A 12,484-nucleotide genomic window follows, 5' to 3' on the forward strand; every position below is an offset into this window, starting at 1 on the left:
TTTTAAGTGGGGGAGTATGGCAGATGGCAGGCTGGGTAAGTGGTTTTTGCAGAGAAGCTTTTGAAAGCTAACGGAAGCCAAAGAAAGGAAAACCTAGAATTGACAGCATACGCTCTGGCATAAAGCTAAATACCCTATGTGTTAGGGTGAGACATCTGAGAACTTCCTAACTGGTCATGCCAAGCAAGTTAAATTAAGTTTATCCCAAGATATATCCACTTTCCCCTTGAGTCACAGGATGATCCAGGAGTCAGTGGTCACTCTCTCAGTCTGAAAGCCAAAAAGGCATTGAACATTTGGACAGTGAGCCTGGCACAGTGGGTAGAAATGCCCATTTGCATGGAAACTGTGCACTGACTGTAATAAAGCAAACCCACTTTCTCTCGTTTCACTGCAGGGGAGCAAACTCCTTGATAACAGCGAGAAGTAACTAGAAATTCATTGTGACATATCCTCCATTACCAACATTAGGTGAGGAAAATGTCACTCAGCCTACCCTGTTTTCTCATTTCACCTGCAGTACACATAAATATTTAGTCAACAATTTTCCTTACAACCTAAATTACCCTTCCCTGTTTCCCCTTAAGTTCTAAGCTCATCTACCCAGACTGAAAGTACCTGACTCAATAGAGAGGTATTAAAAACCCTTTGCACACTACGTCACCTCTAATCTTTTACTTACACTGAACTGCCTGAAGCACACTTTGACCACCTGTGTCCCCTGCCCCATCTCTGCAGGTCCCCAACCCGCTGGTCCCCCAACACCCAGCTCATCCACTCAGCCTCTTGCAGTCTCCCTCCCCCATTCCTATACACACCTGTCTTACCACATCCTGTTACTCCATCTTTTTCCCCCTCAAAAGATATAAAACTTCCTAAACACCAGAGCCACATCTGATTAGTCATGATCTACAAAAGGGCCTTCGGTAGTGGGACCGTTGACATGATGAACAAGCAGGACAAGGGGCAGAGAAGAACACCGGAGACCTTAGACCAACAGTGACTTAGGATAGGGACCTGCATCCTCCCCTATCCCCCAACTAAGAACCGACTAAACCTCAGATTTTCAGGAATACTCTCCCTTTCAGGAATGCCCTCAAAGCAATCGTAATTTCTCAGCCCTGTTCTGCACCCGGAGAGAACACAGATCAGTAGCATTAAGTGGTTTTGTCTAATGTCACCAGCAGTCAAGCCCCTAAACTACCTGCCATTCTGAAAGTTAAAGTGCCTTCCCTTAAAAAAAAAAAAAAAAAAACTCAAATATAATCAATAAATGTATTCTTTGTGAATGCATCCTTTCTATTTTGACCAGCTGCTGAATCAGTCTTTGTTTTAGGATGTATGGTCAGCAAAATAATATAATGGCAGCTTCCTGTTCGGTTTGGAATCTAAATACCGTAACACTTACATAGTGGCTTCAGGGAAAGATATATAGGATATTTAAGTTGTCTTTCTTCCACAGAGGTCATAAGCAGAAGAAAAACAAAACATCCGCCAGCTCAAACAAGTGTTCTATTTGGACTGGGGAGTGCAGATCCCTATAATATTTTTCTAATTGGAATTAGTTGCTAATGACGAAAATTGGATGAAACAAATGGATGACAACAGCTTTCTGAGCAGCACATACCCTTTGCTTTAACAGTCCTCACCTACCCTAATGCTTCTCAACCCTGAGGTCTAGCACCAGATGCCATTCATCATCACACATGGATGGCTGTTGGGCTTTTTAAAAGAACGAAATTGTTTTCTGGCTCCCATGTCTCTTTCAAAAATGTGGCAGAGGGCCCCCAGTTTCAAGAAAACTGAGGATAAGTACATTTCTTTCTGGGAGTAAAAACTTTCTACATGTTTTACACACAAAGCGTGATTTAGATGGGGAAAAAACTGCAACTTAAGCTAACGTTGCGAAAGAAACCCCACTTGTTTCATTCATCTGCTTGACCTAACTGGCTCTGTGTTTGAGTTCGCAACCCATTTTCTAAGGCTTTTTCCTCCCTTCATTCCTTCTACAATCAGCTCTCCAGCAATTACTAGAAACCAAATCTGACAAATGGTGAAGCAACAAGATGGAATAAAACAGAGTTCCTGCTCTCAGGGAGTGGACATTTCAGTGGATGGAGACAGACAATATACAAATGAAAAACACACAGTGCAGTGTCATGGTGAGAAAGCTGAGAATAAGGCACTAAAGATCACTGCACGGAAGCAGGAGTTTCACTTCAGCTACGATGGTCTGGGAGGACACGATGATGAAGATTTTACAATAGCAGCTCTTACTCTGAAAGCTAACAATAACTGGCTTAACAACTGGTGTAATTATTATTATTAATACCTCTTACCTGAAAAGCTTGCAGTTATCCCCTCTGCTCACCTATGACATGTTTGCCTCTCTCCCGAAGCCTCTCTTCCAGGTCTGATTAGACAGTGTTCTCTCTGAACTAGACGGTATTACTGTCTTCATCATCTACTTGCTACATAATCTGACATAAAATTCCATGCATGATGCTCCTAAACCATCAATTAACATCTTTTATTGTTTATTTTCTATTCATTTCTATTTCTCTCCAAAAGAACTGAACTGATTCCAAGGGAAGGGTCTCTGTTTATCCCTGACCTAGTGATATATCCGCAAGACTCGGGATTTTGGGTCAGAAAAGATCTGGACTTAAATCTTGGTTTTATTAACTCAACAACTATCTGACCAAGGGCAAGTGGCTGAACTGCTTCAACTTCAGTTCCTTCATCTGTAAAATGGGAGTGATACCACCTAATTCTTATTAAAAATTTTGCTCTCCAATAGCTTTACATGTTCAGTTCAGTTCAGTTCAATCTCTCAGTCGTGTCTGACTCTTCGCAACCCCATGGACCACAGCACGCCAGTCCTCCCTGTCCATCACCAACTCCCAGAGTTTACTCAAACTCGTCTCCACTGAGTCGGTGATGCCATCCAGCCATCTCATCCTCTGTCATCCCCTTCTTTAATGTACTGATAGTTATAAGGTCAGTCCCCTGCCATATGACAGCTCCATAGCTTTGTAGGCTGGGCAACTTTGGGCTTAGGAATCCAATTTCTCTCAAGCATATGCTGTGTCTTGCCTTGCAGTGGGGCAAGATAAAACCAGTGGGAGAGACAAACACGGATGCACAATTGCAAACTAGGTTGGAGGACCTCACTATATTGTGTCTCTCAGGTGAATCCAGCCAGGCAGAATCAAGCAAGCAGTAAGAATAAGGATTATAGCCACTTGTACCTTGCATCCTCCGTGAAACTGCCCATGCACCTGCACCCAAACCAGTCCATGCATCCACCCTGGAAAAGGTCTTGCACCCACACCGGATCCAGTCTACAGGGCACTACTATGAGTCCATCCTGCCTTCCATTTTCACCGCCCCGCCCCCCTACAGAGCTGTCACTCTGCAGGTCAACAATTCAGCAAATATTTACCAAACCCCTACCATGCACAAGCACACTGAGAGATAGCAAGGAAATAGAGGAAAACAGCACAGGGCCTCGTCCGGTGTGGGTCGTAGTCTGGCACGAGAGATATCGATGCAGCTGCAGCCCCTGAGTTTCATTTCTCTTCCTGCTGGTGATCAGCGACCTTTAGGCTCAAGGAAATCTTTGGCTGCCACAGGGAAGGCCATCCTCCACTCCACCATTTCCACTGAGTGCTTGGGCCACATCCTCTAGGGTCAGAATCATGGAGCAGCATTCTCCGAGGCAGGGGTAGGGAACCTCCGGGATCTAATGCCTGATGATCTGCAGTGGAACTGATTCAATAATAATAGAAAAAGTGCACAATAAATGTAACAAGCTTGAATCACCCCCAAACCATCTCCCTACCTCCAGTCTGTAGAAAAACTGTCTTCCACGAAACTGGTCCCTGGTGCAAAAAAAAGTTGGGGACCGCTGCTCCAAAGAACTCAGAAGTTCCTCCAATGCTTGGCTGATAGAGCAGGTCCACAGGAACAGAAAACAGCTGGCAACCATTGCCCTGAAATACCAATTTCCCACCAGACTCACGCAGGAGGAGGTCATGCAGAGGCCACGGCTTCCAGTTGACCTGCGAGCTGAATGGGCACTCAGAGGCTTCACACCCCTCCTCGTGCCTGGAATGTACACTCTGCCCACCCTCCCCCAGGGAGCCATCTGCAAGGACCGTAGCCTTGAGACAGTAAGTTGCTGAGACTGCCTGGACTGAAGATGTGACTGATCCCAGTTAGAACCTCAAAACAGAAACACAGGCCTGAGAAAAACATAATTTTGTAAGGTACTGGCGGGTGGGTGCAATGAGCTACCCCTCTTGCAGTGTCTAAGACAAGCCTCTTATGTAAGTTCCCTTGCTTATTACATCTGCCGCCTACCAATCTGCTGCGTTTCCCTCGTTTCTTCCACCTCTGTGCCCTCCGTGTCTGGGGGCTGCTTTCAGATTTCGCCCAGGGAACAACCAGGGTTGTGAATAAGTCATTATCAAAATTATCAGAAAATAACAACTATGATGAAACAGGGCCCATCTTCTCCAGCTACTGGGCCTCCTCTGCCCAGGATCCTATTTTCTCATCACAACCACACATATTCAAGGGGCATATTCTTTATTTTTATTTTACAGATGAGGACACAAGGAACGGGGTGGAAAAGCCTGTCGTGCTACTTGAAGAGCTATGGATCTCTGTGTGAGCTCAGGGCTGGCCTATATCAAGTGCAACACAGGCTCCTGGGCACCTCCAAGAGCTGCCACCGCCAGTTCAGGCTCATACAGGACACTCCCATCTCAGGATGCTCTCCTGGATGTGTGTGCCCCCCTGTGCAAGAAAATAACCTCCAGGGTAAGGCAGATGGTAGAGGACAAGGGAGTTCTACATGCCAAAAGTGATTTTTCTTTTCCTTTGATGGTTTTACCAAAGTATTTCAAAAGCTTGAACAGCTGTCTCCACCACAACTCACTTGAAAAGCCTCACTCACAGGAGCACCTGCTCTCTCTGGATTTCACTACTGACACATTTTTCCATTTCCTTCCTTAAAAATGGGTATCCTCTGCACCCTATGTTTCTAACGTGGAAGTGGAAGAAAAGGATACGTTTTTTTACCCACAAAGTAGCCACACAAGGGAGATCAGTTCAGTTCAGTTCAGTTCAGTCGCTCAGTCGTGTCCGACTCTCCGCGACCCCATGAATCACAGCACGCCAGGCCTCCCTGTCCATCACCAACTCCCGGAGTTCACTCAAACTCATGTCCACAGAGTCGGTGATGCCATCCAGCCATCTCATTCTCCGTCGTCCCCTTCTCCTCCCGCCCCCAACCTTTCCCAGCATCAGAGTCTTTTCCAGTGAGTCAACTCGTCTCATGAGGTGGCCAAAGTATTGGAGTTTCAGCTTTAGCATCAGTCCCTCCAAGGGAGATCAACAAGTCCTGATTGGGAAGTTTCAGCCAGCTGGAACCTCCTAACTAACAAACGCAGTCACTCACCACCCTTTTATCTTGTTTCCTTGGTCATAAGAGGGAGGCCTACGTGGTCGGAGACTGGTCAAGATGAGCTAAGGAGCGGAGGTCTGCCTTTGGGGGGTTAGGGGTGGAGTCTGGACCACTGCTTGCTTTAGCCACTGCCTTGGTACTTGGGATAATTAATAGTGAATTTCCTTCCCCTTATCGGAATGTGTATGTGGTAGAAAATGAATTGCCTTTTACAGGTCTCAGGGAGGCAGCCATGAAGCACTGGAGGAGCTTTGTGGTTTCTCAAGCAGGTACTCTGAGCTGTTACTTAACGTAACTCATTAGGTTTAATGTGCATTTTAATTGCCTACTTGTGAGCAGTTTTTGCTCTCCCTGCACTTGGAAGAACTGGGTTTCATGACTTATTATTACTCTTATTACAGATTTAATGGTTCCAAATGATGGGTGATGAGCTCTTTTATCTCGACTGCTTCGGAAAGTTGTTTCCCCAAGGAGAAAACTGATAAGAAATTCAACAATGTTTACTAGGCACCAACCAGTCCATTCTAGAGGAGATCAATCCTGGGTGTTCATTGGAAGGACTGATGCTAAAGCTGAAACTCCAATACTTTGGCCACCTCATGCAACGAGTTGACTCACTGGAAAAGACTTTGATGCTAGGAGGAATTGGCGGTGGGAGGAGATGGGGACTACAGAGAATGAGATGGCTGGATGGCATCACCGACTCGATGCATGAGTTTGAGTGAACTCTGGGAGTTGGTGATGGACAGGGAGGCCTGGCGTGCTGTGGTTCATGGGGTTGCAAAGATTCGGACACGACCGAGCGACTGAACTGAACTGAACCGGCAGGTACATTCCTAGGCATGGGGCAGATGGACGCAAAGACAACTGCAACAGTGTTTCTGCCCCCAAGGAGCTTACCATCTGGTTCTCAGGGTGGTCCAGCAGAATCAGCATCATCTGCAGATCATCCTGTTAGAGATGTAAATTCTCAGGCCTCACCCCAGACCAGCCAAGTCCAAAACTCAGGGGGTGATCCTAGCCATTTGCGTTTGAAAAAGCCTGCTTCAAGCAAAGATCACCCTCATCAAACGTCAAACTGACAAATATGTGGTTAGCTTATTGAGCTAAATCTGAAAGTGTCATTTGTCCTCTAAGGAAACAGGCCCAGAAGCCAAAAGTCACATAAGGAGTTGGTAGAGAAGCTGAAACCAAAACTCAGGTCTCCCACCACCAACCCTACCCCAACTCTGCATGCCAATGCTCTATTTCTTTTCTGATACTTTAAACACTAAATCTCATAGGGAGTATTGCCAATCCAAACTGCAAACCTTGGTTTTCAAAGATGACAGAAAAAAAGATAAACTACTGTTTTTTAAAGTAAGTGAAGTCGCTCAGTCATGTCCGACTCTTTGCTACCCCATGGACTGTAGCCTATCAGGCTCCTACGTCCATGGGATTTTCCAGGCAAGAATACTGGAGTGGGTTGCCATTTCCTTCTCCAGGGATCTTCCCCACCCAGGGATCGAACCCGGGTCTCCCACATTGTAGGCAGACACGTTTACTGTCTGAGTCACCAGGGAAGCCAATTTCCTCTTTTTTAAAATAAAGACAATAACAAAAATTAAAACCTGATCTATCAAAGCCATCTATCAAATTAGCAGTAATTTCCCAAACCTTAAACACACATCCAAGATTCATTTACAGTTTAAAAATGGGGGTTGGAGTATAGGAAGAACAGTAAAAATTCAAGGAATAATGTGATCAGAATATAGCCTACAGGAACATAACAGTATGCAGAAATGTCAACAGCGGTTCACCCTCTGTGCGAGAATTACAAATGATCTTTTTTGAGTGTGTATTTTCCCGAATTTTTCCCAATGGTTATTTCTTTTGTAATCAATAAAAAAGTAAAAGTGTGGTTTTTTTTTGAAATGTTACATCCATATCACTCAACATGAAGGTTTATTTTATAATTCTATTTCTTTCCATACAGCAGGATAGTGTGTGTAGTAATTATTTATATCATGCCATATGTTACAATGAAGATGAAATTCTGTAAATATATTCCTTCCAGCTGGCACTGAAAATGAAGAGGTTAAATGCTTCCCTAGGTTCAAAGCACTATGAATTAAAACAAGCTAACTGTACAGCTAAAGGAAAAACTAATTCCAGTACTGAGATCTCTGAGAGCATCTCTTTTGAAAAATGTTGCTGTGACACATAGTTCCTTACTCACGTCTCCCTGATGTTTAACCCCTGGCACAACACAGAAGGTCTGGCAATTCCTGGCAAAGTCTTAGGAGTTCTGAGGATAAAATGCATGGGAGAATACCAGAGAAATAAGAAAGAGAATGATCCTACTGTCACATAAAATTCTGTCCTTGTGGACAGTAAGACATTCAAAATTACTGGCAAATTTCATTGCCCAAAATATCCTTTAATTTTTTTTTCTCAAGAAATGTTTGCTCAGTTAAAAAAAAAAAACTATGTTGGCTATCTCATTCCATAAATCATAAATTAACAAATAAATTAGGACTGTCTCATTTAAAGAGACATTTCTACCACAAAAGCATTGTTGTAAAGTTTCACTTGATAAGACAAATTTGTTGCTGAAAGAAGACTTAGCACTGTTTCACTGAAACTCTAGGCAATATAAATTCAGTGCATGTTAATTAAAGTTTCTTAAAGGAGACAGGGAAGTGAAGTGAAGAGCAAATGTAATTATTATGGAAAAGGAAACACCAGTGACTACCTAGTTCATCCAAATTCCTCACCACGGCTGACATTTCTGGAACTTACACTTTCAGGAAAGGACAAATTATTTAGGCTATATATACATATATGGAGTAATATGCCAACATTTACAGTACCTAAGATCACCATATCTACACAACATTTCTGCTTCGTATCGGAGAACTCAGAATGGATTTCCCATCTTGGTTTTTGCTGTTCAGCATGTGAGCCTTTGCTCACAAGGACCCTCTGAAGACTCTCCAATTTCCCTCAAGCAAGTCCTCTACTTGCTTTCTCTCACAAGGTAGTCCCACCCATTGCAAAAACAACAAATTAATAAAGAAGAAGCAAGACTATAATGACTGTACCGCTCAGAGAAAGTTTCCCCCCAACCTCCCCAGTGCCAACTCCATATAATTACTTAACTGCCTGTGAAAAGTGATCTAGAAAAGACTTACCTATTAAGTCAAATCTGACAGTTTCCTTCAGGTTTTTTTTTTTTTTACAACACACACAAACTTGTAGCTCAGTCTCTAACTCCATCCCTACACTTATAAGCCCAGTTCTAATTTTCCCATCTATCACCACCCTCTGCGAAGAAAAAGGTCCAATGCTAGGTTTTACCTAGGAGTGCTTATTTTTGCAGTTTTACTTTGGGACTGCTAAAAGGTATTGATCAGAAACTACCTGCAGATCCAGCTGCTGAGCATTGATAAATGCTGAGGGAACAATTTCAGGCCAAGAACAAGACCCAAAATATCTTCAATTTGTAGCGCAGAAATGCCACTCCTCTCAACAAGAGACAAAGAAACAACGTCCCCGTTCCATCAAATTAAAGAAGAAGAAGAATAAAATTCGGCAGCTTCCATTCTGAACAAAATTAAATGTTCTGGGTCACTTTCCTTTCCTGTCTTGCTGGGCCACTTCTTACACAGCCTGACGGTGAATGTAAACACGGTCTCATCACGCTACCCGAGTTGCCATCCTCACGGAGCAAATTATCCACGCGTCCCCTCCTGCCGCAGTCCCCAAACCAGCAAACCTCACCACCCATCCCTCCTCCATACCTCGCCGCCCGCTTTCTTTTCTTCCAACCCACAAATGGGAGCGCTTATCCAGAGAAAAAGTTAATGAACGACTGCTTTTGAGGTAAAGCTGCCCCACCTGAGATCGCGGAATCAGAAGACCTGGAAGTCCCTAAAAGCACGTAGCCTCTGCAAGCTCGCCCCGGCCGGTGAGTGCCTCACACCCAGAAACCCAGGAACATGATTTCTGTGCAGACCTGCACCCACCCCACATAACTCCACACGCCAGCTTGCCTAACCACTTATGTAAGCTCGTGCCTCTACAGTCCCAAACTGCACACACACACACCAGCACCTGTCACGTATCGGAAATGGACAAGCATCCACACCCGGGAGATGAAATCAACACACAGGAACCGGAGGGGTGGAGGGCATCGCGGTGGAAAACATCTTTTTCCCCCGTTTGTGTCTTGCCCCTTTTTTGGTCACAACTACAATTACCTTAGCAACCAAAGAATTTCCTTGACTCCCCCTCCGGCTTCAGAAATTTCTCCTAACGCCAAGCGTGCGCCAGGTCCATGGTAAAGCTAGAGGAGCCCAGGGATCGAGGGGTCGGCAGCCTCTTGGGTGCAGAGGGGACGTCTGGGTGCGTCTCCGCGCGGCTCTCCCACGTCTCGCCGGTCTCTCTGAGTTTCCGCGGTGGCGAGCGCCAGGGCTCAGCAAGCAGAAAGCGAAGCCCGGGGCCGGCGCAGAGACGCGGCGGGTCGCATCGTGCCAAGGCACGGGGCGCTCGGGTGTCTCCAGCGCGCTCGGGGCTGGCCCCACTCTCCGCGCTCCCGGGCGCTCCCGGATCGCCCGCCTCTCCCGCTCCAGGCCGGCGAGGTCCGCGGAGCTCGGCCGCCCCCTCGGCGCCCGCCCGCCGGCTCCGGCAGCTCCGGGAACCCGGCGCCCGGGCGGAGCTCTCGCTGCCGAGCAGGGCCGAGCGCAGGAGCTGCCCCAAGGCGCGAAGGCGCTCAGCTCCGCCGCTCGGGAGCTGCTGCAGCGGCGCCCGCTGTCGGGTGTCGGGCGGAGCTGCAGCCGCGCCGCGCGCACCTGGGCGCCGGCACCTGGGCCCCGGCAGGCGCGGGGCGGGGCGGGGCGGGGCCGAGGCACCTGGGCGCGTCCCCAGCGCGCCGCCGCTCGGCTCACCTGTTCCCAGCGCTGCGGAAGGTCCGGACGGAGATTTGCCCGAGGAAGGAGGGGGGTAAAAAACTAGAAATTTCTGACTCGAGCGCTGGCGAGAACACTGGCGAAGCCGCTCAGAGAGACGGAGGCTCCTGCCGGCAATTCCGAGGGCTGGCCACAACTGGCAACTTTGGTGGCGCCAGGATTCTCTTAGGGATTCCTAGTCCGGAGCGGTTTGCCCGGCAGCTTTTGAATCCCTCGTTGACGTGTAGCTGGCGCCCTCTAAATTAAAATGGGCCGCCGCGATCGTCAGGGACAGTGTTTTACTCATCTCGTCATTTTTATTGATTCACCATTTATACCACAGGCTGCATTTGGAGCGTTCTATGAGTCTTCTTCTCGAGTACGCCACGAAAGAACTTTAAAGAAAACTTAAGTCGGCAAATAATCTTGGAGAAAGAAGGAAAACGCTGGAGACAGAAAATGAGAAAGGGTAACTGAGGGCCTTCTTTGATGTGGGAGCTTTGAAAATTGGTGCTTAGTTAAGGATTCAGGAAGCTGCAGGTGGAAATAAAACAAGATTGTTCCGCACGGTATTCATGGGGTCGTGTGCAATATGGATGTTATCAGCAGCTTCCTCGGTGGGTAAAGAATCAGCCTGCAATGCAGAAGACACAAGAAGTGGGGCGGGGGGGCGGGGTTTCAATCCCTGGGTCAGGAAGATCCCCTAGTGTAGGAAATGGTAACCCACTTTAGTGTTTTTGCCAGGTTCGCACGGGGTCGCAAAGAGTCGGACAGGACTGAACAACTGAGCATGTATGTATTTCCTAGCTCTGTCCACCGAGAGAGCAATAGCGCCCCTACTACAGTGAACGCGCCTAGAACTCAGACTTTTTTTCTAAATACCATTGTCCGCCACGAGGAACCATGGCTCCATGTTTAGGGAATGAAACTGGAATACTTTGTTGAGCAATAAAATAAGTTACTTAAAGTGAAGGTGAAGTCGCTCAGTCGTGTCCGACTCTTTGCGATCCCATGGACCGTAGCCCACCAGGCTCCTCTTTCCGTGGGCTTCTCCAGGCAAGAATACTGGAGTGGGTTGTCATTATCCTTCTCCAGGAGATCTTCCCGACCCAGGGGTCGAACCCACGTCTCCTAAATTGCAGGCAGACGCTTTAACCTCTGAGCTACCAGGGAAGCGAAGCCCCTGTGGCTTGGCTGGTAGAGTTACTTAAAGAACTATTATTCAGCCTCTAAGTCATGTCTGACTCTCTGCAACCCCATGGACTGTAGCCAGCTAGACTCCACTGTCCATGGGGTTCTCCTGGCAAGAATACTGGAATGGGTTGCCATTTCCTTCTCCATAAAGAGTTATGAAGATATGTCAAAAGAATGGGGGGGGGAGTTTGGGGGGGATATATTGGGAGTTTGAGATTGAGCATGTGCACCCTGCTATATTTAAAATAGATGACCAGCAAGATCCTACTGTAAAAAATAAAAGAATATAGGAGCAGCTTGAAGGGGTTCCCGCTGGCCAAATCCAGGACCATTTAAGCATCAAAATAAATAAAGACAAGAACAGGTTGCAACCTTTGTGCAAAATAGGAATCAATGCATCCATGCCAATAGAAAGAGACAAAGGAAGTTCCACCAGTGGAAAACAATTAATAGAAGAAGAAGGAAAGACAGTATTGAAAAAATCACCACTTTGCACTCATCATAATTGATTCAGGCCAGAATCATCAATGGATACTAGAAATAGTGGATAAACTTTTGATAAGCAAGACGATATTTACAATCTCAAAGCATGTTCCTAAAAAATTCATTAATTATCATTAATATATATTCATTATTAACAAGCATGAAATACTTATTAGCATTATAGCTATAATACTTGGGAGATAGCATCTTAATCAACTGGCAAAAATTTACACAAAAAACAGTAATGGGAAAAATCAACCTGGGTTGTCTCCTGATATAATGTATAATCTTTAAAGATTGTTTCAGATTGAAGGACGCTAAAGGGACAACTAAATGCAAGAAATGATCTTGAATGGCATCCAAGATCTGTAAATGATATTAACAGCAAAACTTCAGTGCATTCTGT

General features: G+C 46.1%; 1 protein-coding gene and 1 long non-coding RNA gene across 20 annotated transcripts in view; one reads left to right on the top strand and one right to left on the bottom strand.

Annotated features, from left to right (window-relative positions):
• RGS6 (regulator of G protein signaling 6) overlaps positions 1-10,544 on the bottom strand; it is a 615,519-nt gene extending 604,975 nt beyond the window's left edge. For 15 of the 19 annotated variants that reach the window (XR_008687250.2, XR_016038168.1, XM_088839487.1 and 12 more), the window contains exon 1: positions 9,715-10,225. The gene's annotated coding sequence lies outside the window, so the exon portion shown is untranslated. Of the gene's footprint in view, positions 1-3,251; positions 3,772-8,875; positions 9,153-9,352; positions 9,472-9,714; positions 10,226-10,401 lie in introns of those variants that run through there. The other 4 variants (XM_088839476.1, XM_088839478.1, XM_088839477.1 and 1 more) reach the window with 4 other exon arrangements.
• On the top strand, positions 9,289-11,318 carry LOC148776404 (uncharacterized). Its single transcript, XR_016038169.1, has 3 exons — positions 9,289-9,422; positions 10,745-10,870; positions 11,146-11,318. It is a non-coding gene; the product is annotated as an uncharacterized LOC148776404 (long non-coding RNA).
• Positions 11,319-12,484: the final 1,166 nt, after the last annotated feature.

Source organism: Moschus berezovskii, chromosome 9, assembly GCF_049115385.1.
Source record: "Moschus berezovskii isolate FMDL1 chromosome 9, NW_MosBer_1.0, whole genome shotgun sequence".
NCBI lineage: Eukaryota > Metazoa > Chordata > Mammalia > Artiodactyla > Moschidae > Moschus > Moschus berezovskii.